A 27,544-nucleotide genomic window follows, 5' to 3' on the forward strand; every position below is an offset into this window, starting at 1 on the left:
ATAAGACCATTTTACAATTCTGGCCCAAGTTAGAAGCAGAGCCAATATTGCAAGATGTCGATAGTCCATATCTCGGAAACTATAAGAGATAATGCAATTTGGCAATCGGCAACGTAATTAGCATGCCGAATATTACTTGGAATGTGAATTACAACGAAATCGCTAATTCATAAGGCCATTTTACAATTCTGGCCCAAGTTAGAAGCAGAGCCAATATTGCAAGATGTCGATAGTCCATATCTCGGAAACTATAAGAGATAATGCAATTTGGCAATCGGCAACGTAATTAGCATGCCGAATATTACTTGGAATGTGAATTACAACGAAATCGCTAATTCATAAGACCATTTTACAATTCTGGCCCAAGTTAGAAGCAGAGCCAATATTGCAAGATGTCGATAGTCCATATCTCAGAAACTATAAGAGATAATGCAATTTGGCAATCGGCAACGTAATTAGCATGCCAAATATTACTTGGAATGTGAATTGGAGCGAAACTGCTAATTCATAAGACCATTTTACAATTTTGACCCAAGTTAGAAGCAGAGCCAATATTGTAAAATGTCGATGGACCATATCTCGGGAACTATAAGAGATAATGCAATTTGGCCATCGGCAGTGTAATTAGCATGCCGAATATTACTTGGAATGTGAATTACAACGAAATCGCTAATTCATAAGACCATTTTACAATTTTGACCCAAGTTAGAAGCAGAGCCAATATTGCAAGATGTCGATAGTCCATATCTCGGAAACTATAAGAGATAATGCAATTTGGCAATCGGCAACGTAATTAGCATGCCGAATATTACTTGGAATGTGAATTACAACAAAATCGCTAATTCATAAGACCATTTTACAATTCTGGCCCAAGTTAGAAGCAGAGCCAATATTGCAAGATGTCGATAGTCCATATCTCGGAAACTATAAGAGATAATGCAATTTGGCAATCGGCAACGTAATTAGCATGCCGAATATTAATTGGAATGTGAATTACATCGAAATCGCTAATTCATAAGACCATTTTACAATTCTGGCCCAAGTTAGAAGCAGAGCCAATATTGCAAGATGTCGATAGTCCACATCTCGGAAACTATAAGAGATAATGCAATTTGGCAATCGGCAACGTAATTAGCATGCCGAATATTACTTGGAATGTGAATTGGAGCGAAATCGCTAATTCATAAGACCACTTTACAATTTTGACCCAAGTTAGAAGCAGAGCCAATATTGTAAAATGTCGATAGTCCATATCTCGGAAACTATAAGAGATAATGCAATTTGGCAATCGGCAACGTAATTAGCATGCCGAATATTACTTGGAATGTGAATTACAACGAAATCGCTAATTCATAAGACCATTTTACAATTCTGACCCAAGTTAGAAGCAGAGCCAATATTGCAAGATGTCGATAGTCCATATCTCGGAAACTATAAGAGATAATGCAATTTGGCAATCGGCAACGTAATTAGCATGCCGAATATTACTTGGAATGTGAATTACAACGAAATCGCTAATTCATAAGACCATTTTACAATTCTGGCCCAAGTTAGAAGCAGAGCCAATATTGCAAGATGTCGATAGTCCATATCTCGGAAACTATAAGAGATAATGCAATTTGGCAATCGGCAACGTAATTAGCATGCCGAATATTACTTGGAATGTGAATTGGAGCGAAATCGCTAATTCATAAGACCACTTTACAATTTTGACCCAAGTTAGAAGCAGAGCCAATATTGTAAAATGTCGATAGTCCATATCTCGGAAACTATAAGAGATAATGCAATTTGGCAATCGGCAACGTAATTAGCATGCCGTATATTACTTGGAATGTGAACTGGAGCGAAATCGCTAATTCATAAGACCATTTTACAATTTTGACCCAAGTTAGAAGAAGAGCCAATATTGTAAAATGTCGATAGTCCATATCTCGGAAACTATAAGAGATAATGCAATTTGGCAATCGGCAACGTAATTAGCATGCCGAATATTACTTGGAATGTGAATTACAACGAAATCGCTAATTCATAAGACCATTTTACAATTCTGGCCCAAGTTAGAAGCAGAGCCAATATTGCAAGATGTCGATAGTCCATATCTCGGAAACTATAAGAGATAATGCAATTTGGCAATCGGCAACGTAATTAGCATGCCGAATATTACTTGGAATGTGAACTGGAGCGAAATCGCTAATTCATAAGACCATTTTACAATTTTGACCCAAGTTAGAATAAGAGCCAATATTGTAAAATGTCGATAGTCCATATCTCGGAAACTATAAGAGATAATGCAATTTGGCAATCGGCAACGTAATTAGCATGCCGAATATTACTTGGAATGTGAATTACAACGAAATCGCTAATTCATAAGACCCTTTTACAATTCTGGCCCAAGTTAGAAGCAGAGCCAATATTGCAAGATGTCGATAGTCCATATCTCGGAAACTATAAGAGATAATGCAATTTGGCAATCGGCAACGTAATTAGCATGCCGAATATTACTTGGAATGTGAATTACAACGAAATCGCTAATTCATAAGACCATTTTACAATTCTGGCCCAAGTTAGAAGCAGAGCCAATATTGCAAGATGTCGATAGTCCATATCTCGGAAACTATAAGAGATAATGCAATTTGGCAATCGGCAACGTAATTAGCATGCCGAATATTACTTGGAATGTGAATTACAACGAAATCGCTAATTCATAAGACCATTTTACAATTCTGGCCCAAGTTAGAAGCAGAGCCAATATTGCAAGATGTCGATAGTCCATATCTCGGAAACTATAAGAGATAATGCAATTTGGCAATCGGCAACGTAATTAGCATGCCGAATATTACTTGGAATGTGAACTGGAGCGAAATCGCTAATTCATAAGACCATTTTACAATTTTGACCCAAGTTAGAATAAGAGCCAATATTGTAAAATGTCGATAGTCCATATCTCGGAAACTATAAGAGATAATGCAATTTGGCAATCGGCAACGTAATTAGCATGCCGAATATTACTTGGAATGTGAATTACAACGAAATCGCTAATTCATAAGACCCTTTTACAATTCTGGCCCAAGTTAGAAGCAGAGCCAATATTGCAAGATGTCGATAGTCCATATCTCGGAAACTATAAGAGATAATGCAATTTGGCAATCGGCAACGTAATTAGCATGCCGAATATTACTTGGAATGTGAATTACAACGAAATCGCTAATTCATAAGACCATTTTACAATTCTGGCCCAAGTTAGAAGCAGAGCCAATATTGCAAGATGTCGATAGTCCATATCTCGGAAACTATAAGAGATAATGCAATTTGGCAATCGGCAACGTAATTAGCATGCCGAATATTACTTGGAATGTGAATTGGAGCCGAAATCGCTAATTCATAAGACCATTTTACAATTCTGGCCCAAGTTAGAAGCAGAGCCAATATTGCAAGATGTCGATGGTCCATATCTCGGAAACTATAAGAGATAATGCAATTTGGCAATCGGCAACGTAATTAGCATGCCGAATATTACTTGGAATGTGAATTACAACGAAATCGCTAATTCATAAGACCATTTTACAATTCTGGCCCAAGTTAGAAGCAGAGCCAATATTGCAAGATGTCGATAGTCCATATCTCGGAAACTATAAGAGATAATGCAATTTGGCAATCGGCAACGTAATTAGCATGCCGAATATTACTTGGAATGTGAATTACAACGAAATCGCTAATTCATAAGACCATTTTACAATTCTGGCCCAAGTTAGAAGCAGAGCCAATATTGCAAGATGTCGATAGTCCATATCTCGGAAACTATAAGAGATAATGCAATTTGGCAATCGGTAACGTAATTAGCATGCCAAATATTACTTGGAATGTGAATTGGAGCGAAACTGCTAATTCATAAGACCATTTTACAATTTTGACCCAAGTTAGAAGCAGAGCCAATATTGTAAAATGTCGATGGTCCATATCTCGGAAACTATAAGAGATAATGCAATTTGGCCATCGGCAGTGTAATTAGCATGCCGAATATTACTTGGAATGTGAATTACAACGAAATCGCTAATTCATAAGACCATTTTACAATTTTGACCCAAGTTAGAAGCAGAGCCAATATTGCAAGATGTCGATAGTCCATATCTCGGAAACTATAAGAGATAATGCAATTTGGCAATCGGCAACGTAATTAGCATGCCGAATATTACTTGGAATGTAAATTACAACAAAATCGCTAATTCATAAGACCATTTTACAATTCTGGCCCAAGTTAGAAGCAGAGCCAATATTGCAAGATGTCGATAGTCCATATCTCGGAAACTATAAGAGATAATGCAATTTGGCAATCAGCAACGTAATTAGCATGCCGAATATTACTTGGAATGTGAATTGGAGCGAAATCGCTAATTCATAAGACCATTTTACAATTCTGGCCCAAGTTAGAAGCAGAGTCAATATTGCAAGATGTCGATAGTCCATATCTCGGAAACTATAAGAGATAATGCAATTTGGCAATCGGCAACGTAATTAGCATGCCGAATATTACTCTGAATGTGAACTGGAGCGAAATCGCTAATTCATAAGACCATTTTACAATTTTGACCCAAGTTAGAAGAAGAGCCAATATTGTAAAATGTCGATAGTCCATATCTCGGAAACTATAAGAGATAATGCAATTTGGCAATCGGCAACATAATTAGCATGCCGAATATTACTTGGAATGTGAATTACAACGAAATCGTTAATTCATAAGACCATTTTACAATTCTGGCTCAAGTTAGAAGCAGAGCCAATATTGCAAGATGTCGATAGTCCATATCTCGGAAACTATAAGAGATAATGCAATCTGGCAATCGGCAACGTAATTAGCATGCCGAATATTACTTGGAATGTGAATTGGAGCGAAATTGCTAATTCATAAGACCATTTTACAATTTTGACCCAAGTTAGAAGCAGAGCCAATATTGTAAAATGTCGATAGTCCATATCTCGGAAACTATAAGAGATAATGCAATTTGGCAATCGGCAACGTAATTAGCATGCCGAATATTACTTGGAATGTGAATTACAACGAAATCGCTAATTCATAAGACCATTTTACAATTCTGGCCCAAGTTAGAAGCAGAGCCAATATTGCAAGATGTCGATAGTCCATATCTCGGAAACTATAAGAGATAATGCAATTTGGCAATCGGCAACGTAATTAGCATGCCGAATATTACTTGGAATGTGAATTACAACGAAATCGCTAATTCATAAGACCATTTTACAATTCTGGCCCAAGTTAGTAGCAGAGCCAATATTGCAAGATGTCGATAGTCCATATCTCGGAAACTATAAGAGATAATGCGATTTGGCAATCGGCAACGTAATTAGCATGCCGAATATTACTTGGAATGTGAATTACAACGAAATCGCTAATTCATAAGACCATTTTACAATTCTGGCCCAAGTTAGAAGCAGAGCCAATATTGCAAGATGTCGATAGTCCATATCTCGGAAACTATAAGAGATAATGCAATTTGGCAATCGGCAACGTAATTAGCATGCCGAATATTACTTAGAATGTGAATTGGAGCCGAAATCGCTAATTCATAAGACCATTTTACAATTCTGGCCCAAGTTAGAAGCAGAGCCAATATTGCAAGATGTCGATAGTCCATATCTCGGAAACTATAAGAGATAATGCAATTTGGCAATCGGCAACGTCATTAGCATGCCGAATATTACTTGGAATGTGAATTACAACGAAATCGCTAATTCATAAGACCATTTTACAATTCTGGCCCAAGTTAGAAGCAGAGCCAATATTGCAAGATGTCGATAGTCCATATCTCGGAAACTATAAGAGATAATGCAATTTGGCAATCGGCAGCGTAATTAGCATGCCGAGTATTACTTGGAATGTGAATTACAACGAAATCGCTAATTCATAAGACCATTTTACAATTCTGGCCCAAGTTAGAAGCAGAGCCAATATTGCAAGATGTCGATAGTCCATATCTCGGAAACTATAAGAGATAATGCAATTTGGCAATCGGCAACGTAATTAGCATGCCGAATATTACTTGGAATGTGAATTGGTGCGAGATTGCTAATTCATAAGACCATTTTACAATTTTGACCCAAGTTAGAAGCAGAGCCAATATTGTAAAATGTCGATAGTCCATATCTCGGAAACTATAAGAGATAATGCAATTTGGCAATCGGCAACGTAATTAGCATGCCGAATATTACTTGGAATGTGAATTACAACGAAATCGCTAATTCATAAGACCATTTTACAATTCTGACCCAAGTTAGAAGCAGAGCCAATATTGCAAGATGTCGATAGTCCATATCTCGGAAACTATAAGAGATAATGCAATTTGGCAATCGGCAACGTAATTAGCATGCCGAATATTACTTGGAATGTGAATTACGACGAAATCGCTAATTCATAAGACCATTTTACAATTCTGGCCCAAGTTAGAAGCAGAGCCAATATTGCAAGATGTCGATAGTCCATATCTCGGAAACTATAAGAGATAATGCAATTTGGCAATCGGCAACGTAATTAGCATGCCGAATATTACTTGGAATGTGAATTGGAGCGAAATCGCTAATTCATAAGACCACTTTACAATTTTGACCCAAGTTAGAAGCAGAGCCAATATTGTAAAATGTCGATAGTCCATATCTCGGAAACTATAAGAGATAATGCAATTTGGCAATCGGCAACGTAATTAGCATGCCGAATATTACTTGGAATGTGAATTACAACGAAATCGCTAATTCATAAGACCATTTTACAATTCTGGCCCAAGTTAGAAGCAGAGCCAATATTGCAAGATGTCGATAGTCCATATCTCGGAAACTATAAGAGATAATGCAATTTGGCAATCGGCAACGTAATTAGCATGCGGAATATTACTTGGAATGTGAATTGGAGCCGAAATGGCTAATTCATAAGACCATTTTACAATTCTGGCCCAAGTTAGAAGCAGAGCCAATATTGCAAGATGTCTATCGTCCATATCTCGGAAACTATAAGAGATAATGCAATTTGGCAATCGGCAACGTAATTAGCATGCCGAATATTACTTGGAATGTGAATTACAACGAAATCGCTAATTCATAAGACCATTTTACAATTCTGGCCCAAGTTAGAAGCAGAGCCAATATTGCAAGATGTCGATAGTCCATATCTCGGAAACTATAAGAGATAATGCAATTTGGCAATCGGCAACGTAATTAGCATGCCGAATATTACTTGGAATGTGAATTACAACGAAATCGCTAATTCATAAGACCATTTTACAATTCTGGCCCAAGTTAGAAGCAGAGCCAATATTGCAAGATGTCGATAGTCCATATCTCGGAAACTATAAGAGATAATGCAATTTGGCAATCGGCAACGTAATTAGCATGCCGAATATTACTTGGAATGTGAATTGGAGCGAAATCGCTAATTCATAAGATCACTTTACAATTTTGACCCAAGTTAGAAGCAGAGCCAATATTGTAAAATGTCGATAGTCCATATCTCGGAAACTATAAGAGATAATGCAATTTGGCAATCGGCAACGTAATTAGCATGCCGAATATTACTTGGAATGTGAATTACAACGAAATCGCTAATTCATAAGACCATTTTACAATTCTGACCCAAGTTAGAAGCAGAGCCAATATTGCAAGATGTCGATAGTCCATATCTCGGAAACTATAAGAGATAATGCAATTTGGCAATCGGCAACGTAATTAGCATGCCGAATATTACTTGGAATGTGAATTACAACGAAATCGCTAATTCATAAGACCATTTTACAATTCTGGCCCAAGTTAGAAGCAGAGCCAATATTGCAAGATGTCGATAGTCCATATCTCGGAAACTATAAGAGATAATGCAATTTGGCAATCGGCAACGTAATTAGCATGCCGAATATTACTTGGAATGTGAATTGGAGCGAAATCGCTAATTCATAAGACCACTTTACAATTTTGACCCAAGTTAGAAGCAGAGCCAATATTGTAAAATGTCGATAGTCCATATCTCGGAAACTATAAGAGATAATGCAATTTGGCAATCGGCAACGTAATTAGCATGCCGAATATTACTTGGAATGTGAATTACAACGAAATCGCTAATTCATAAGACCATTTTACAATTCTGGCCCAAGTTAGAAGCAGAGCCAATATTGCAAGATGTCGATAGTCCATATCTCAGAAACTATAAGAGATAATGCAATTTGGCAATCGGCAACGTAATTAGCATGCCGAATATTACTTGGAATGTGAATTGGATCGAAATTGCTAATTCATAAGACCATTTTACAATTTTGACCCAAGTTAGAAGCAGAGCCAATATTGTAAAATGTCGATGGTCCATATCTCGGAAACTATAAGAGATAATGCAATTTGGCCATCGGCAGTGTAATTAGCATGCCGAATATTACTTGGAATGTGAATTACAACGAAATCGCTAATTCATAAGACCATTTTACAATTTTGACCCAAGTTAGAAGCAGAGCCAATATTGCAAGATGTCGATAGTCCATATCTCGGAAACTATAAGAGATAATGCAATTTGGCAATCGGCAACGTAATTAGCATGCCGAATATTACTTGGAATGTGAATTACAACAAAATCGCTAATTCATAAGACCATTTTACAATTTTGACCCAAGTTAGAAGCAGAGCCAATATTGTAAAATGTCGATAGTCCATATCTCGGAAACTATAAGAGATAATGCAATTTGGCAATCGGCAACGTAATTAGCATGCCGAATATTACTTGGAATGTGAATTACAACGAAATCGCTAATTCATAAGACCATTTTACAATTCTGGCCCAAGTTAGAAGCAGAGCCAATATTGCAAGATGTCGATAGTCCATATCTCGGAAACTATAAGAGATAATGCAATTTGGCAATCGGCAACGTAATTAGCATGCCGAATATTACTTGGAATGTGAATTACAACGAAATCGCTAATTCATAAGACAATTTTACAATTCTGGCCCAAGTTAGAAGCAGAGCCAATATTGCAAGATGTCGATAGTCCATATCTCGGAAACTATAAGAGATAATGCAATTTGGCAATCGGCAACGTAATTAGCATGCCGAATATTACTTGGAATGTGAATTACAACGAAATCGCTAATTCATAAGACCATTTTACAATTCTGGCCCAAGTTAGAAGCAGAGCCAATATTGCAAGATGTCGATAGTCCATATCTCAGAAACTATAAAAGATAATGCAATTTGGCAATCGGCAACGTAATTAGCATGCCGAATATTACTTGGAATGTGAATTGGAGCGAAATTGCTAATTCATAAGACCATTTTACAATTTTGAACCAAGTTAGAAGCAGAGCCAATATTGTAAAATGTCGATGATCCATATCTCGGAAACTATAAGAGATAATGCAATTTGGCCATCGGCAGTGTAATTAGCATGCCGAATATTACTTGGAATGTGAATTACAACGAAATCGCTAATTCATAAGACCATTTTACAATTTTGACCCAAGTTAGAAGCAGAGCCAATATTGCAAGATGTCGATAGTCCATATCTCGGAAACTATAAGAGATAATGCAATTTGGCAATCGGCAACGTAATTAGCATGCCGAATATTACTTGGAATGTGAATTACAACAAAATCGCTAATTCATAAGACCATTTTACAATTCTGGCCCAAGTTAGAAGCAGAGCCAATATTGCAAGATGTCGATAGTCCATATCTCAGAAACTATAAGAGATAATGCAATTTGGCAATCGGCAACGTAATTAGCATGCCGAATATTACTTGGAATGTGAATTGGAGCGAAATCGCTAATTCATAAGGCCATTTTACAATTTTGACCCAAGTTAGAAGAAGAGCCAATATTGTAAAATGTCGATAGTCCATATCTCGGAAACTATAATAGATAATGCAATTTGGCAATCGGCAACGTAATTAGCATGCCGAATATTACTTGGAATGTGAATTACAACGAAATCGCTAATTCATAAGACCATTTTACAATTCTGGCTCAAGTTAGAAGCAGAGCCAATATTGCAAGATGTCGATAGTCCATATCTCGGAAACTATAAGAGATAATGCAATCTGGCAATCGGCAACGTAATTAGCATGCCGAATATTACTTGGAATGTGAATTGGAGCGAAATTGCTAATTCATAAGACCATTTTACAATTTTGACCCAAGTTAGAAGCAGAGCCAATATTGTAAAATGTCGATAGTCCATATCTCGGAAACTATAAGAGATAATGCAATTTGGCAATCGGCAACGTAATTAGCATGCCGAATATTACTTGGAATGTGAATTACAACGAAATCGCTAATTCATAAGACCATTTTACAATTCTGGCCCAAGTTAGAAGCAGAGCCAATATTGCAAGATGTCGATAGTCCATATCTCGGAAACTATAAGAGATAATGCAATTTGGCAATCGGCAACGTAATTAGCATGCCGAATATTACTTGGAATGTGAATTACAACGAAATCGCTAATTCATAAGACCATTTTACAATTCTGGCCCAAGTTAGAAGCAGAGCCAATATTGCATGATGTCGAAAGTCCATATCTCGGAAACTATAAGAGATAATGCAATTTGGCAATCGGCAACGTAATTAGCATGCCGAATATTACTTGGAATGTGAATTACAACGAAATCGCTAATTCATAAGACCATTTTACAATTCTGGCCCAAGTTAGAAGCAGAGCCAATATTGCAAGATGTCGATAGTCCATATCTCGGAAACTATAAGAGATAATGCAATTTGGCAATCGGCAACGTAATTAGCATGCCGAATATTACTTGGAATGTGAATTGGAGCGAAATCGCTAATTCATAAGACCATTTTACAATTCTGGCCCAAGTTAGAAGCAGAGTCAATATTGCAAGATGTCGATAGTCCATATCTCGGAAACTATAAGAGATAATGCAATTTGGCAATCGGCAACGTAATTAGCATGCCGAATATTACTTGGAATGTGAACTGGAGCGAAATCGCTAATTCATAAGACCATTTTACAATTTTGACCCAAGTTAGAAGAAGAGCCAATATTGTAAAATGTCGATAGTCCATATCTCGGAAACTATAAGAGATAATGCAATTTGGCAATCGGCAACGTAATTAGCATGCCGAATATTACTTGGAATGTGAATTACAACGAAATCGCTAATTCATAAGACCATTTTACAATTCTGGCTCAAGTTAGAAGCAGAGCCAATATTGCAAGATGTCGATAGTCCATATCTCGGAAACTATAAGAGATAATGCAATCTGGCAATCGGCAACGTAATTAGCATGCCGAATATTACTTGGAATGTGAATTGGAGCGAAATTGCTAATTCATAAGACCATTTTACAATTCTGGCTCAAGTTAGAAGCAGAGCCAATATTGCAAGATGTCGATAGTCCATATCTCGGAAACTATAAGAGATAATGCAATCTGGCAATCGGCAACGTAATTAGCATGCCGAATATTACTTGGAATGTGAATTGGAGCGAAATTGCTAATTCATAAGACCATTTTACAATTCTGGCCCAAGTTAGAAGCAGAGCCAATATTGCAAGATGTCGATAGTCCATATCTCGGAAACTATAAGAGATAATGCAATTTGGCAATCGGCAACGTAATTAGCATGCCGAATATTACTTGGAATGTGAATTACAACGAAATCGCTAATTCATAAGACCATTTTACAATTCTGGCCCAAGTTAGTAGCAGAGCCAATATTGCAAGATGTCGATAGTCCATATCTCGGAAACTATAAGAGATAATGCAATTTGGCAATCGGCAACGTAATTAGCATGAAGAATATTACTTGGAATGTGAATTACAACGAAATCGCTAATTCATAAGACCATTTTACAATTCTGGCCCAAGTTAGAAGCAGAGCCAATATTGCAAGATGTCGATAGTCCATATCTCGGAAACTATAAGAGATAATGCAATTTGGCAATCGGCAACGTAATTAGCATGCCGAATATTACTTAGAATGTGAATTGGAGCCGAAATCGCTAATTCATAAGACCATTTTACAATTCTGGCCCAAGTTAGAAGCAGAGCCAATATTGCAAGATGTCGATAGTCCATATCTCGGAAACTATAAGAGATAATGCAATTTGGCAATCGGCAACGTAATTAGCATGCCGAATATTACTTGGAATGTGAATTACAACGAAATCGCTAATTCATAAGACCATTTTACAATTCTGGCCCAAGTTAGAAGCAGAGCCAATATTGCAAGATGTCGATAGTCCATATCTCGGAAACTATAAGAGTTAATGCAATTTGGCAATCGGCAACGTAATTAGCATGCCGAATATTACTTGGAATGTGAATTACAACGAAATCGCTAATTCATAAGACCATTTTACAATTCTGGCCCAAGTTAGAAGCAGAGCCAATATTGCAAGATGTCGATAGTCCATATCTCGGAAACTATAAGAGATAATGCAATTTGGCAATCGGCAACGTAATTAGCATGCCGAATATTACTTGGAATGTGAATTGGTGCGAGATTGCTAATTCATAAGACCATTTTACAATTTTGACCCAAGTTAGAAGCAGAGCCAATATTGTAAAATGTCGATAGTCCATATCTCGGAAACTATAAGAGATAATGCAATTTGGCAATCGGCAACGTAATTAGCATGCCGAATATTACTTGGAATGTGAATTACAACGAAATCGCTAATTCATAAGACCATTTTACAATTCTGACCCAAGTTAGAAACAGAGCCAATATTGCAAGATGTCGATAGTCCATATCTCGGAAACTATAAGAGATAATGCAATTTGGCAATCGGCAACGTAATTAGCATGCCGAATATTACTTGGAATGTGAATTACGACGAAATCGCTAATTCATAAGACCATTTTACAATTCTGGCCCAAGTTAGAAGCAGAGCCAATATTGCAAGATGTCGATAGTCCATATCTCGGAAACTATAAGAGATAATGCAATTTGGCAATCGGCAACGTAATTAGCATGCCGAATATTACTTGGAATGTGAATTGGAGCGAAATCGCTAATTCATAAGACCACTTTACAATTTTGACCCAAGTTAGAAACAGAGCCAATATTGTAAAATGTCGATAGTCCATATCTCGGAAACTATAAGAGATAATGCAATTTGGCAATCGGCAACGTAATTAGCATGCCGAATATTACTTGGAATGTGAATTACAACGAAATCGCTAATTCATAAGACCATTTTACAATTCTGGCCCAAGTTAGAAGCAGAGCCAATATTGCAAAATGTCGATAGTCCATATCTCGGAAACTATAAGAGATAATGCAATTTGGCAATCGGCAACGTAATTAGCATGCGGAATATTACTTGGAATGTGAATTGGAGCCGAAATGGCTAATTCATAAGACCATTTTACAATTCTGGCCCAAGTTAGAAGCAGAGCCAATATTGCAAGATGTCTATAGTCCATATCTCGGAAACTATAAGAGATAATGCAATTTGGCAATCGGCAACGTAATTAGCATGCCGAATATTACTTGGAATGTGAATTACAACGAAATCGCTAATTCATAAGACCATTTTACAATTCTGGCCCAAGTTAGAAGCAGAGCCAATATTGCAAGATGTCGATAGTCCATATCTCGGAAACTATAAGAGATAATGCAATTTGGCAATCGGCAACGTAATTAGCATGCCGAATATTACTTGGAATGTGAATTACAACGAAATCGCTAATTCATAAGACCATTTTACAATTCTGGCCCAAGTTAGAAGCAGAGCCAATATTGCAAGATGTCGATAGTCCATATCTCGGAAACTATAATAGATAATGCAATTTGGCAATCGGCAACGTAATTAGCATGCCGAATATTACTTGGAATGTGAATTGGAGCGAAATCGCTAATTCATAAGATCACTTTACAATTTTGACCCAAGTTAGAAGCAGAGCCAATATTGTAAAATGTCGATAGTCCATATCTCGGAAACTATAAGAGATAATGCAATTTGGCAATCGGCAACGTAATTAGCATGCCGAATATTACTTGGAATGTGAATTGGAGCGAAATCGCTAATTCATAAGACCACTTTACAATTTTGACCCAAGTTAGAAGCAGAGCCAATATTGTAAAATGTCGATAGTCCATATCTCGGAAACTATAAGAGATAATGCAATTTGGCAATCGGCAACGTAATTAGCATGCCGAATATTACTTGGAATGTGAATTACAACGAAATCGCTAATTCATAAGACCATTTTACAATTTTGACCCAAGTTAGAAGCAGAGCCAATATTGTAAAATGTCGATGGTCCATATCTCGGAAACTATAAGAGATAATGCAATTTGGCCATCGGCAGTGTAATTAGCATGCCGAATATTACTTGGAATGTGAATTACAACGAAATCGCTAATTCATAAGACCATTTTACAATTTTGACCCAAGTTAGAAGCAGAGCCAATATTGCAAGATGTCGATAGTCCATATCTCGGAAACTATAAGAGATAATGCAATTTGGCAATCGGCAACGTAATTAGCATGCCGAATATTACTTGGAATGTGAATTACAACAAAATCGCTAATTCATAAGACCATTTTACAATTTTGACCCAAGTTAGAAGCAGAGCCAATATTGTAAAATGTCGATAGTCCATGTCTCGGAAACTATAAGAGATAATGCAATTTGGCAATCGGCAACGTAATTAGCATGCCGAATATTACTTGGAATGTGAATTACAACGAAATCGCTAATTCATAAGACCATTTTACAATTCTGGCCCAAGTTAGAAGCAGAGCCAATATTGCAAGATGTCGATAGTCCATATCTCGGAAACTATAAGAGATAATGCAATTTGGCAATCGGCAACGTAATTAGCATGCCGAATATTACTTGGAATGTGAATTACAACGAAATCGCTAATTCATAAGACAATTTTACAATTCTGGCCCAAGTTAGAAACAGAGCCAATATTGCAAGATGTCGATAGTCCATATCTCGGAAACTATAAGAGATAATGCAATTTGGCAATCGGCAACGTAATTAGCATGCCGAATATTACTTGGAATGTGAATTACAACGAAATCGCTAATTCATAAGACCATTTTACAATTCTGGCCCAAGTTAGAAGCAGAGCCAATATTGCAAGATGTCGATAGTCCATATCTCAGAAACTATAAGAGATAATGCAATTTGGCAATCGGCAACGTAATTAGCATGCCGAATATTACTTGGAATGTGAATTGGAGCGAAATTGCTAATTCATAAGACCATTTTACAATTTTGAACCAAGTTAGAAGCAGAGCCAATATTGTAAAATGTCGATGGTCCATATCTCGGAAACTATAAGAGATAATGCAATTTGGCCATCGGCAGTGTAATTAGCATGCCGAATATTACTTGGAATGTGAATTACAACGAAATCGCTAATTCATAAGACCATTTTACAATTTTGACCCAAGTTAGAAGCAGAGCCAATATTGCAAGATGTCGATAGTCCATATCTCGGAAACTATAAGAGATAATGCAATTTGGCAATCGGCAACGTAATTAGCATGCCGAATATTACTTGGAATGTGAATTACAACAAAATCGCTAATTCATAAGACCATTTTACAATTCTGGCCCAAGTTAGAAGCAGAGCCAATATTGCAAGATGTCGATAGTCCATATCTCAGAAACTATAAGAGATAATGCAATTTGGCAATCGGCAACGTAATTAGCATGCCGAATATTACTTGGAATGTGAATTGGAGCGAAATCGCTAATTCATAAGGCCATTTTACAATTTTGACCCAAGTTAGAAGAAGAGCCAATATTGTAAAATGTCGATAGTCCATATCTCGGAAACTATAATAGATAATGCAATTTGGCAATCGGCAACGTAATTAGCATGCCGAATATTACTTGGAATGTGAATTACAACGAAATCGCTAATTCATAAGACCATTTTACAATTCTGGCTCAAGTTAGAAGCAGAGCCAATATTGCAAGATGTCGATAGTCCATATCTCGGAAACTATAAGAGATAATGCGATCTGGCAATCGGCAACGTAATTAGCATGCCGAATATTACTTGGAATGTGAATTGGAGCGAAATTGCTAATTCATAAGACCATTTTACAATTTTGACCCAAGTTAGAAGCAGAGCCAATATTGTAAAATGTCGATAGTCCATATCTCGGAAACTATAAGAGATAATGCAATTTGGCAATCGGCAACGTAATTAGCATGCCGAATATTACTTGGAATGTGAATTACAACGAAATCGCTAATTCATAAGACCATTTTACAATTCTGGCCCAAGTTAGAAGCAGAGCCAATATTGCAAGATGTCGATAGTCCATATCTCGGAAACTATAAGAGATAATGCAATTTGGCAATCGGCAACGTAATTAGCATGCCGAATATTACTTGGAATGTGAATTACAACGAAATCGCTAATTCATAAGACCATTTTACAATTCTGGCCCAAGATAGAAGCAGAGCCAATATTGCAAGATGTCGATAGTCCATATCTCGGAAACTATAAGAGATAATGCAATTTGGCAATCGGCAACGTAATTAGCATGCCGAATATTACTTGGAATGTGAATTACAACGAAATCGCTAATTCATAAGACCATTTTACAATTCTGGCCCAAGTTAGAAGCAGAGCCAATATTGCAAGATGTCGATAGTCCATATCTCGGAAACTATAAGAGATAATGCAATTTGGCAATCGGCAACGTAATTAGCATGCCGAATATTACTTGGAATGTGAATTGGAGCCGAAATCGCTAATTCATAAGACCATTTTACAATTCTGGCCCAAGTTAGAAGCAGAGCCAATATTGCAAGATGTCGATAGTCCATATCTCGGAAACTATAAGAGATAATGCAATTTGGCAATCGGCAACGTAATTAGCATGCCGAATATTACTTGGAATGTGAATTACAACGAAATCGCTAATTCATAAGACCATTTTACAATTCTGGCCCAAGTTAGAAGCAGAGCCAATATTGCAAGATGTCGATAGTCCATATCTCGGAAACTATAAGAGATAATGCAATTTGGCAATCGGCAACGTAATTAGCATGCCGAATATTACTTGGAATGTGAATTACAACGAAATCGCTAATTCATAAGACCCTTTTACAATTCTGGCCCAAGTTAGAAGCAGAGCCAATATTGCAAGATGTCGATAGTCCATATCTCAGAAACTATAAGAGATAATGCAATTTGGCAATCGGCAACGTAATTAGCATGCCAAATATTACTTGGAATGTGAATTGGAGCGAAACTGCTAATTCATAAGACCATTTTACAATTTTGACCCAAGTTAGAAGCAGAGCCAATATTGTAAAATGTCGATGGTCCATATCTCGGGAACTATAAGAGATAATGCAATTTGGCCATCGGCAGTGTAATTAGCATGCCGAATATTACTTGGAATGTGAATTACAACGAAATTGCTAATTCATAAGACCATTTTACAATTTTGGCCCAAGTTAGAAGCAGAGCCAATATTGCAAGATGTCGATAGTCCATATCTCGGAAACTATAAGAGATAATGCAATTTGGCAATCGGCAACGTAATTAGCATGCCGAATATTACTTGGAATGTGAATTACAACAAAATCGCTAATTCATAAGACCATTTTACAATTCTGGCCCAAGTTAGAAGCAGAGCCAATATTGCAAGATGTCGATAGTCCATATCTCGGAAACTATAAGAGATAATACAATTTGGCAATCGGCAACGTAATTAGCATGCCGAATATTAATTGGAATGTGAATTACAACGAAATCGCTAATTCATAAGACCATTTTACAATTCTGGCCCAAGTTAGAAGCAGAGCCAATATTGCAAGATGTCGATAGTCCATATCTCGGAAACTATAAGAGATAATGCAATTTGGCAATCGGCAACGTAATTAGCATGCCGAATATTACTTGGAATGTGAATTGGAGCGAAATCGCTAATTCATAAGACCACTTTACAATTTTGACCCAAGTTAGAAGCAGAGCCAATATTGTAAAATGTCGATAGTCCATATCTCGGAAACTATAAGAGATAATGCAATTTGGCAATCGGCAACGTAATTAGCATGCCGAATATTACTTGGAATGTGAATTACAACGAAATCGCTAATTCATAAGACCATTTTACAATTCTGACCCAAGTTAGAAGCAGAGCCAATATTGCAAGATGTCGATAGTCCATATCTCGGAAACTATAAGAGATAATGCAATTTGGCAATCGGCAACGTAATTAGCATGCCGAATATTACTTGGAATGTGAATTACAACGAAATCGCTAATTCATAAGACCATTTTACAATTCTGGCCCAAGTTAGAAGCAGAGCCAATATTGCAAGATGTCGATAGTCCATATCTCGGAAACTATAAGAGATAATGCAATTTGGCAATCGGCAACGTAATTAGCATGCCGAATATTACTTGGAATGTGAATTGGAGCGAAATCGCTAATTCATAAGACCATTTTACAATTCTGGCCCAAGTTAGAAGCAGAGTCAATATTGCAAGATGTCGATAGTCCATATCTCGGAAACTATAAGAGATAATGCAATTTGGCAATCGGCAACGTAATTAGCATGCCGAATATTACTTGGAATGTGAATTGGAGCGAAATCGCTAATTCATAAGACCATTTTACAATTCTGGCCCAAGTTAGAAGCAGAGCCAATATTGCAAGATGTCGATAGTCCATATCTCGGAAACTATAAGAGATAATGCAATTTGGCAATCGGCAACGTAATTAGCATGCCGAATATTACTTGGAATGTGAATTACAACGAAATCGCTAATTCATAAGACCATTTTACAATTCTGGCCCAAGTTAGTAGCAGAGCCAATATTGCAAGATGTCGATAGTCCATATCTCGGAAACTATAAGAGATAATGCAATTTGGCAATCGGCAACGTAATTAGCATGCCGAATATTACTTTGAATGTGAATTACAACGAAATCGCTAATTCATAAGACCATTTTACAATTCTGGCCCAAGTTAGAAGCAGAGCCAATATTGCAAGATGTCGATAGTCCATATCTCGGAAACTATAAGAGATAATGCAATTTGGCAATCGGCAACGTAATTAGCATGCCGAATATTACTTAGAATGTGAATTGGAGCCGAAATCGCTAATTCATAAGACCATTTTACAATTCTGGCCCAAGTTAGAAGCAGAGCCAATATTGCAAGATGTCGATAGTCCATATCTCGGAAACTATAAGAGATAATGCAATTTGGCAATCGGCAACGTAATTAGCATGCCGAATATTACTTGGAATGTGAATTACAACGAAATCGCTAATTCATAAGACCATTTTACAATTCTGGCCCAAGTTAGAAGCAGAGCCAATATTGCAAGATGTCGATAGTCCATATCTCGGAAACTATAAGAGATAATGCAATTTGGCAATCGGCAACGTAATTAGCATGCCGAATATTACTTGGAATGTGAATTACAACGAAATCGCTAATTCATAAGACCATTTTACAATTCTGGCCCAAGTTAGAAGCAGAGCCAATATTGCAAGATGTCGATAGTCCATATCTCGGAAACTATAAGAGATAATGCAATTTGGCAATCGGCAACGTAATTAGCATGCCAAATATTACTTGGAATGTGAATTGGAGCGAAACTGCTAATTCATAAGACCATTTTACAATTTTGACCCAAGTTAGAAGCAGAGCCAATATTGTAAAATGTCGATGGTCCATATCTCGGAAACTATAAGAGATAATGCAATTTGGCCATCGGCAGTGTAATTAGCATGCCGAATATTACTTGGAATGTGAATTACAACGAAATCGCTAATTCATAAGACCATATTACAATTTTGACCCAAGTTAGAAGCAGAGCCAATATTGCAAGATGTCGATAGTCCATATCTCGGAAACTATAAGAGATAATGCAATTTGGCAATCGGCAACGTAATTAGCATGACGAATATTACTTGGAATGTGAATTACAACAAAATCGCTAATTCATAAGACCATTTTACAATTCTGGCCCAAGTTAGAAGCAGAGCCAATATTGCAAGATGTCGATAGTCCATATCTCGGAAACTATAAGAGATAATGCAATTTGGCAATCAGCAACGTAATTAGCATGCCGAATATTACTTGGAATGTGAATTGGCGCGAAATCGCTAATTCATAAGACCATTTTACAATTCTGGCCAAAGTTAGAAGCAGAGTCAATATTGCAAGATGTCGATAGTCCATATCTCGGAAACTATAAGAGATAATGCAATTTGGCAATCGGCAACGTAATTAGCATGCCGAATATTACTTGGAATGTGAACTGGAGCGAAATCGCTAATTCATAAGACCATTTTACAATTTTGACCCAAGTTAGAAGAAGAGCCAATATTGTAAAATGTCGATAGTCCATATCTCGGAAACTATAAGAGATAATGCAATTTGGCAATCGGCAACGTAATTAGCATGCCGAATATTACTTGGAATGTGAATTACAACGAAATCGCTAATTCATAAGACCATTTTACAATTCTGGCTCAAGTTAGAAGCAGAGCCAATATTGCAAGATGTCGATAGTCCATATCTCGGAAACTATAAGAGATAATGCAATCTGGCAATCGGCAACGTAATTAGCATGCCGAATATTACTTGGAATGTGAATTGGAGCGAAATTGCTAATTCATAAGACCATTTTACAATTTTGACCCAAGTTAGAAGCAGAGCCAATATTGTAAAATGTCGATAGTCCATATCTCGGAAACTATAAGAGATAATGCAATTTGGCAATCGGCAACGTAATTAGCATGCTGAATATTACTTGGAATGTGAATTACAACGAAATCGCTAATTCATAAGACCATTTTACAATTCTGGCCCAAGTTAGAAGCAGAGCCAATATTGCAAGATGTCGATAGTCCATATCTCGGAAACTATAAGAGATAATGCAATTTGGCAATCGGCAACGTAATTAGCATGCCGAATATTACTTGGAATGTGAATTACAACGAAATCGCTAATTCATAAGACCATTTTACAATTCTGGCCCAAGTTAGTAGCAGAGCCAATATTGCAAGATGTCGATAGTCCATATCTCGGAAACTATAAGAGATAATGCAATTTGGCAATCGGCAACGTAATTAGCATGCCGAATATTACTTGGAATGTGAATTACAACGAAATCGCTAATTCATAAGACCATTTTACAATTCTGGCCCAAGTTAGAAGCAGAGCCAATATTGCAAGATGTCGATAGTCCATATCTCGGAAACTATAAGAGATAATGCAATTTGGCAATCGGCAACGTAATTAGCATGCCGAATATTACTTAGAATGTGAATTGGAGCGAAATCGCTAATTCATAAGACCATTTTACAATTCTGGCCCAAGTTAGAAGCAGAGTCAATATTGCAAGATGTCGATAGTCCATATCTCGGAAACTATAAGAGATAATGCAATTTGGCAATCGGCAACGTAATTAGCATGCCGAATATTACTTAGAATGTGAATTGGAGCCGAAATCGCTAATTCATAAGACCATTTTACAATTCTGGCCCAAGTTAGAAGCAGAGCCAATATTGCAAGATGTCGATAGTCCATATCTCGGAAACTATAAGAGATAATGCAATTTGGCAATCGGCAACGTAATTAGCATGCCGAATATTACTTGGAATGTGAATTACAACGAAATCGCTAATTCATAAGACCATTTTACAATTCTGGCCCAAGTTAGAAGCAGAGCCAATATTGCAAGATGTCGATAGTCCATATCTCGGAAACTATAAGAGATAATGCAATTTGGCAATCGGCAACGTAATTAGCATGCCGAATATTACTTGGAATGTGAATTACGACGAATTCGCTAATTCATAAGACCATTTTACAATTCTGGCCCAAGTTAGAAGCAGAGCCAATATTGCAAGATGTCGATAGTCCATATCTCGGAAACTATAAGAGATAATGCAATTTGGCAATCGGCAACGTAATTAGCATGCCGAATATTACTTGGAATGTGAATTACAACGAAATCGCTAATTCATAAGACCATTTTACAATTCTGGCCCAAGTTAGAAGCAGAGCCAATATTGCAAGATGTCGATAGTCCATATCTCGGAAACTATAAGAGATAATGCAATTTGGCAATCGGCAACGTAATTGGCATGCCGAATATTACTTGGAATGTGAATTGGTGCGAGATTGCTAATTCATAAGACCATTTTACAATTTTGACCCAAGTTAGAAGCAGAGCCAATATTGTAAAATGTCGATAGTCCATATCTCGGAAACTATAAGAGATAATGCAATTTGGCAATCGGCAACGTAATTAGCATGCCGAATATTACTTGGAATGTGAATTACAACGAAATCGCTAATTCATAAGACCATTTTACAATTCTGACCCAAGTTAGAAGCAGAGCCAATATTGCAAGATGTCGATAGTCCATATCTCGGAAACTATAAGAGATAATGCAATTTGGCAATCGGCAACGTAATTAGCATGCCGAATATTACTTGGAATGTGAATTACGACGAAATCGCTAATTCATAAGACCATTTTACAATTCTGGCCCAAGTTAGAAGCAGAGCCAATATTGCAAGATGTCGATAGTCCATATCTCGGAAACTATAAGAGATAATGCAATTTGGCAATCGGCAACGTAATTAGCATGCCGAATATTACTTGGAATGTGAATTGGAGCGAAATCGCTAATTCATAAGACCACTTTACAATTTTGACCCAAGTTAGAAGCAGAGCCAATATTGTAAAATGTCGATAGTCCATATCTCGGAAACTATAAGAGATAATGCAATTTGGCAATCGGCAACGTAATTAGCATGCCGAATATTACTTGGAATGTGAATTACAACGAAATCGCTAATTCATAAGACCATTTTACAATTCTGGCCCAAGTTAGAAGCAGAGCCAATATTGCAAGATGTCGATAGTCCATATCTCGGAAACTATAAGAGATAATGCAATTTGGCAATCGGCAACGTAATTAGCATGCGGAATATTACTTGGAATGTGAATTGGAGCCGAAATGGCTAATTCATAAGACCATTTTACAATTCTGGCCCAAGTTAGAAGCAGAGCCAATATTGCAAGATGTCTATAGTCCATATCTCGGAAACTATAAGAGATAATGCAATTTGGCAATCGGCAACGTAATTAGCATGCCGAATATTACTTGGAATGTGAATTACAACGAAATCGCTAATTCATAAGACCATTTTACAATTCTGGCCCAAGTTAGAAGCAGAGCCAATATTGCAAGATGTCGATAGTCCATATCTTGGAAACTATAAGAGATAATGCAATTTGGCAATCGGCAACGTAATTAGCATGCCGAATATTACTTGGAATGTGAATTACAACGAAATCGCTAATTCATAAGACCATTTTACAATTCTGGCCCAAGTTAGAAGCAGAGCCAATATTGCAAGATGTCGATAGTCCATATCTCGGAAACTATAAGAGATAATGCAATTTGGCAATCGGCAACGTAATTAGCATGCCGAATATTACTTGGAATGTGAATTGGAGCGAAATCGCTAATTCATAAGATCACTTTACAATTTTGACCCAAGTTAGAAGCAGAGCCAATATTGTAAAATGTCGATAGTCCATATCTCGGAAACTATAAGAGATAATGCAATTTGGCAATCGGCAACGTAATTAGCATGCCGAATATTACTTGGAATGTGAATTACAACGAAATCGCTAATTCATAAGACCATTTTACAATTCTGACCCAAGTTAGAAGCAGAGCCAATATTGCAAGATGTCGATAGTCCATATCTCGGAAACTATAAGAGATAATGCAATTTGGCAATCGGCAACGTAATTAGCATGCCGAATATTACTTGGAATGTGAATTACAACAAAATCGCTAATTCATAAGACCATTTTACAATTTTGACCCAAGTTAGAAGCAGAGCCAATATTGTAAAATGTCGATAGTCCATATCTCGGAAACTATAAGAGATAATGCAATTTGGTAATCGGCAACGTAATTAGCATGCCGAATATTACTTGGAATGTGAATTACAACGAAATCGCTAATTCATAAGACCATTTTACAATTCTGGCCCAAGTTAGAAGCAGAGCCAATATTGCAAGATGTCGATAGTCCATATCTCGGAAACTATAAGAGATAATGCAATTTGGCAATCGGCAACGTAATTAGCATGCCGAATATTACTTGGAATGTGAATTACAACGAAATCGCTAATTCATAAGACAATTTTACAATTCTGGCCCAAGTTAGAAGCAGAGCCAATATTGCAAGATGTCGATAGTCCATATCTCGGAAACTATAAGAGATAATGCAATTTGGCAATCGGCAACGTAATTAGCATGCCGAATATTACTTGGAATGTGAATTACAACGAAATCGCTAATTCATAAGACCATTTTACAATTCTGGCCCAAGTTAGAAGCAGAGCCAATATTGCAAGATGTCGATAGTCCATATCTCAGAAACTATAAGAGATAATGCAATTTGGCAATCGGCAACGTAATTAGCATGCCGAATATTACTTGGAATGTGAATTGGAGCGAAATTGCTAATTCATAAGACCATTTTACAATTTTGAACCAAGTTAGAAGCAGAGCCAATATTGTAAAATGTCGATGGTCCATATCTCGGAAACTATAAGAGATAATGCAATTTGGCCATCGGCAGTGTAATTAGCATGCCGAATATTACTTGGAATGTGAATTACAACGAAATCGCTAATTCATAAGACCATTTTACAATTTTGACCCAAGTTAGAAGCAGAGCCAATATTGCAAGATGTCGATAGTCCATATCTCGGAAACTATAAGAGATAATGCAATTTGGCAATCGGCAACGTAATTAGCATGCCGAATATTACTTGGAATGTGAATTACAACGAAATCGCTAATTCATAAGACCATTTTACAATTCTGGCTCAAGTTAGAAGCAGAGCCAATATTGCAAGATGTCGATAGTCCATATCTCGGAAACTATAAGAGATAATGCAATCTGGCAATCGGCAACGTAATTAGCATGCCGAATATTACTTGGAATGTGAATTGGAGCGAAATTGCTAATTCATAAGACCATTTTACAATTTTGACCCAAGTTAGAAGCAGAGCCAATATTGTAAAATGTCGATAGTCCATATCTCGGAAACTATAAGAGATAATGCAATTTGGCAATCGGCAACGTAATTAGCATGCCGAATATTACTTGGAATGTGAATTACAACGAAATCGCTAATTCATAAGACCATTTTACAATTCTGGCCCAAGTTAGAAGCAGAGCCAATATTGCAAGATGTCGATAGTCCATATCTCGGAAACTATAAGAGATAATGCAATTTGGCAATCGGCAACGTAATTAGCATGCCGAATATTACTTGGAATGTGAATTACAACGAAATCGCTAATTCATAAGACCATTTTACAATTCTGGCCCAAGTTAGAAGCAGAGCCAATATTGCAAGACGTCGATAGTCCATATCTCGGAAACTATAAGAGATAATGCAATTTGGCAATCGGCAACGTAATTAGCATGCCGAATATTACTTGGAATGTGAATTACAACGAAATCGCTAATTCATAAGACCATTTTACAATTCTGGCCCAAGTTAGAAGCAGAGCCAATATTGCAAGATGTCGATAGTCCATATCTCGGAAACTATAAGAGATAATGCAATTTGGCAATCGGCAACGTAATTAGCATGCCGAATATTACTTGGAATGTGAATTGGAGCCGAAATCGCTAATTCATAAGACCATTTTACAATTCTGGCCCAAGTTAGAAGCAGAGCCAATATTGCAAGATGTCGATAGTCCATATCTCGGAAACTATAAGAGATAATGCAATTTGGCAATCGGCAACGTAATTAGCATGCCGAATATTACTTGGAATGTGAATTACAACGAAATCGCTAATTCATAAGGCCATTTTACAATTCTGGCAAAAGTTAGAAGCAGAGCCAATATTGCAAGATGTCGATAGTCCATATCTCGGAAACTATAAGAGATAATGCAATTTGGCAATCGGCAACGTAATTAGCATGCCGAATATTACTTGGAATGTGAATTACAACGAAATCGCTAATTCATAAGACCATTTTACAATTCTGGCCCAAGTTAGAAGCAGAGCCAATATTGCAAGATGTCGATAGTCCATATCTCAGAAACTATAAGAGATAATGCAATTTGGCAATCGGCAACGTAATTAGCATGCCAAATATTACTTGGAATGTGAATTGGAGCGAAACTGCTAATTCATAAGACCATTTTACAATTTTGACCCAAGTTAGAAGCAGAGCCAATATTGTAAAATGTCGATGGACCATATCTCGGGAACTATAAGAGATAATGCAATTTGGCCATCGGCAGTGTAATTAGCATGCCGAATATTACTTGGAATGTGAATTACAACGAAATCGCTAATTCATAAGACCATTTTACAATTTTGACCCAAGTTAGAAGCAGAGCCAATATTGCAAGATGTCGATAGTCCATATCTCGGAAACTATAAGAGATAATGCAATTTGGCAATCGGCAACGTAATTAGCATGCCGAATATTACTTGGAATGTGAATTACAACAAAATCGCTAATTCATAAGACCATTTTACAATTCTGGCCCAAGTTAGAAGCAGAGCCAATATTGCAAGATGTCGATAGTCCATATCTCGGAAACTATAAGAGATAATGCAATTTGGCAATCGGCAACGTAATTAGCATGCCGAATATTAATTGGAATGTGAATTACATCGAAATCGCTAATTCATAAGACCATTTTACAATTCTGGCCCAAGTTAGAAGCAGAGCCAATATTGCAAGATGTCGATAGTCCATATCTCGGAAACTATAAGAGATAATGCAATTTGGCAATCGGCAACGTAATTAGCATGCCGAATATTACTTGGAATGTGAATTGGAGCGAAATCGCTAATTCATAAGACCACTTTACAATTTTGACCCAAGTTAGTAGCAGAGCCAATATTGTAAAATGTCGATAGTCCATATCTCGGAAACTATAAGAGATAATGCAATTTGGCAATCGGCAACGTAATTAGCATGCCGAATATTACTTGGAATGTGAATTACAACGAAATCGCTAATTCATAAGACCATTTTACAATTCTGACCCAAGTTAGAAGCAGAGCCAATATTGCAAGATGTCGATAGTCCATATCTCGGAAACTATAAGAGATAATGCAATTTGGCAATCGGCAACGTAATTAGCATGCCGAATATTACTTGGAATGTGAATTACAACGAAATCGCTAATTCATAAGACCATTTTACAATTCTGGCCCAAGTTAGAAGCAGAGCCAATATTGCAAGATGTCGATAGTCCATATCTCGGAAACTATAAGAGATAATGCAATTTGGCAATCGGCAACGTAATTAGCATGCCGAATATTACTTGGAATGTGAATTGGAGCGAAATCGCTAATTCATAAGACCACTTTACAATTTTGACCCAAGTTAGAAGCAGAGCCAATATTGTAAAATGTCGATAGTCCATATCTCGGAAACTATAAGAGATAATGCAATTTGGCAATCGGCAACGTAATTAGCATGCCGAATATTACTTGGAATGTGAACTGGAGCG

This window comes from Rhynchophorus ferrugineus, unplaced genomic scaffold (genome assembly GCF_030347505.1).
Source record: "Rhynchophorus ferrugineus isolate W39M unplaced genomic scaffold, kcgeb_rfMv2 rfM7, whole genome shotgun sequence".
Classification (NCBI taxonomy): domain Eukaryota; kingdom Metazoa; phylum Arthropoda; class Insecta; order Coleoptera; family Curculionidae; genus Rhynchophorus; species Rhynchophorus ferrugineus.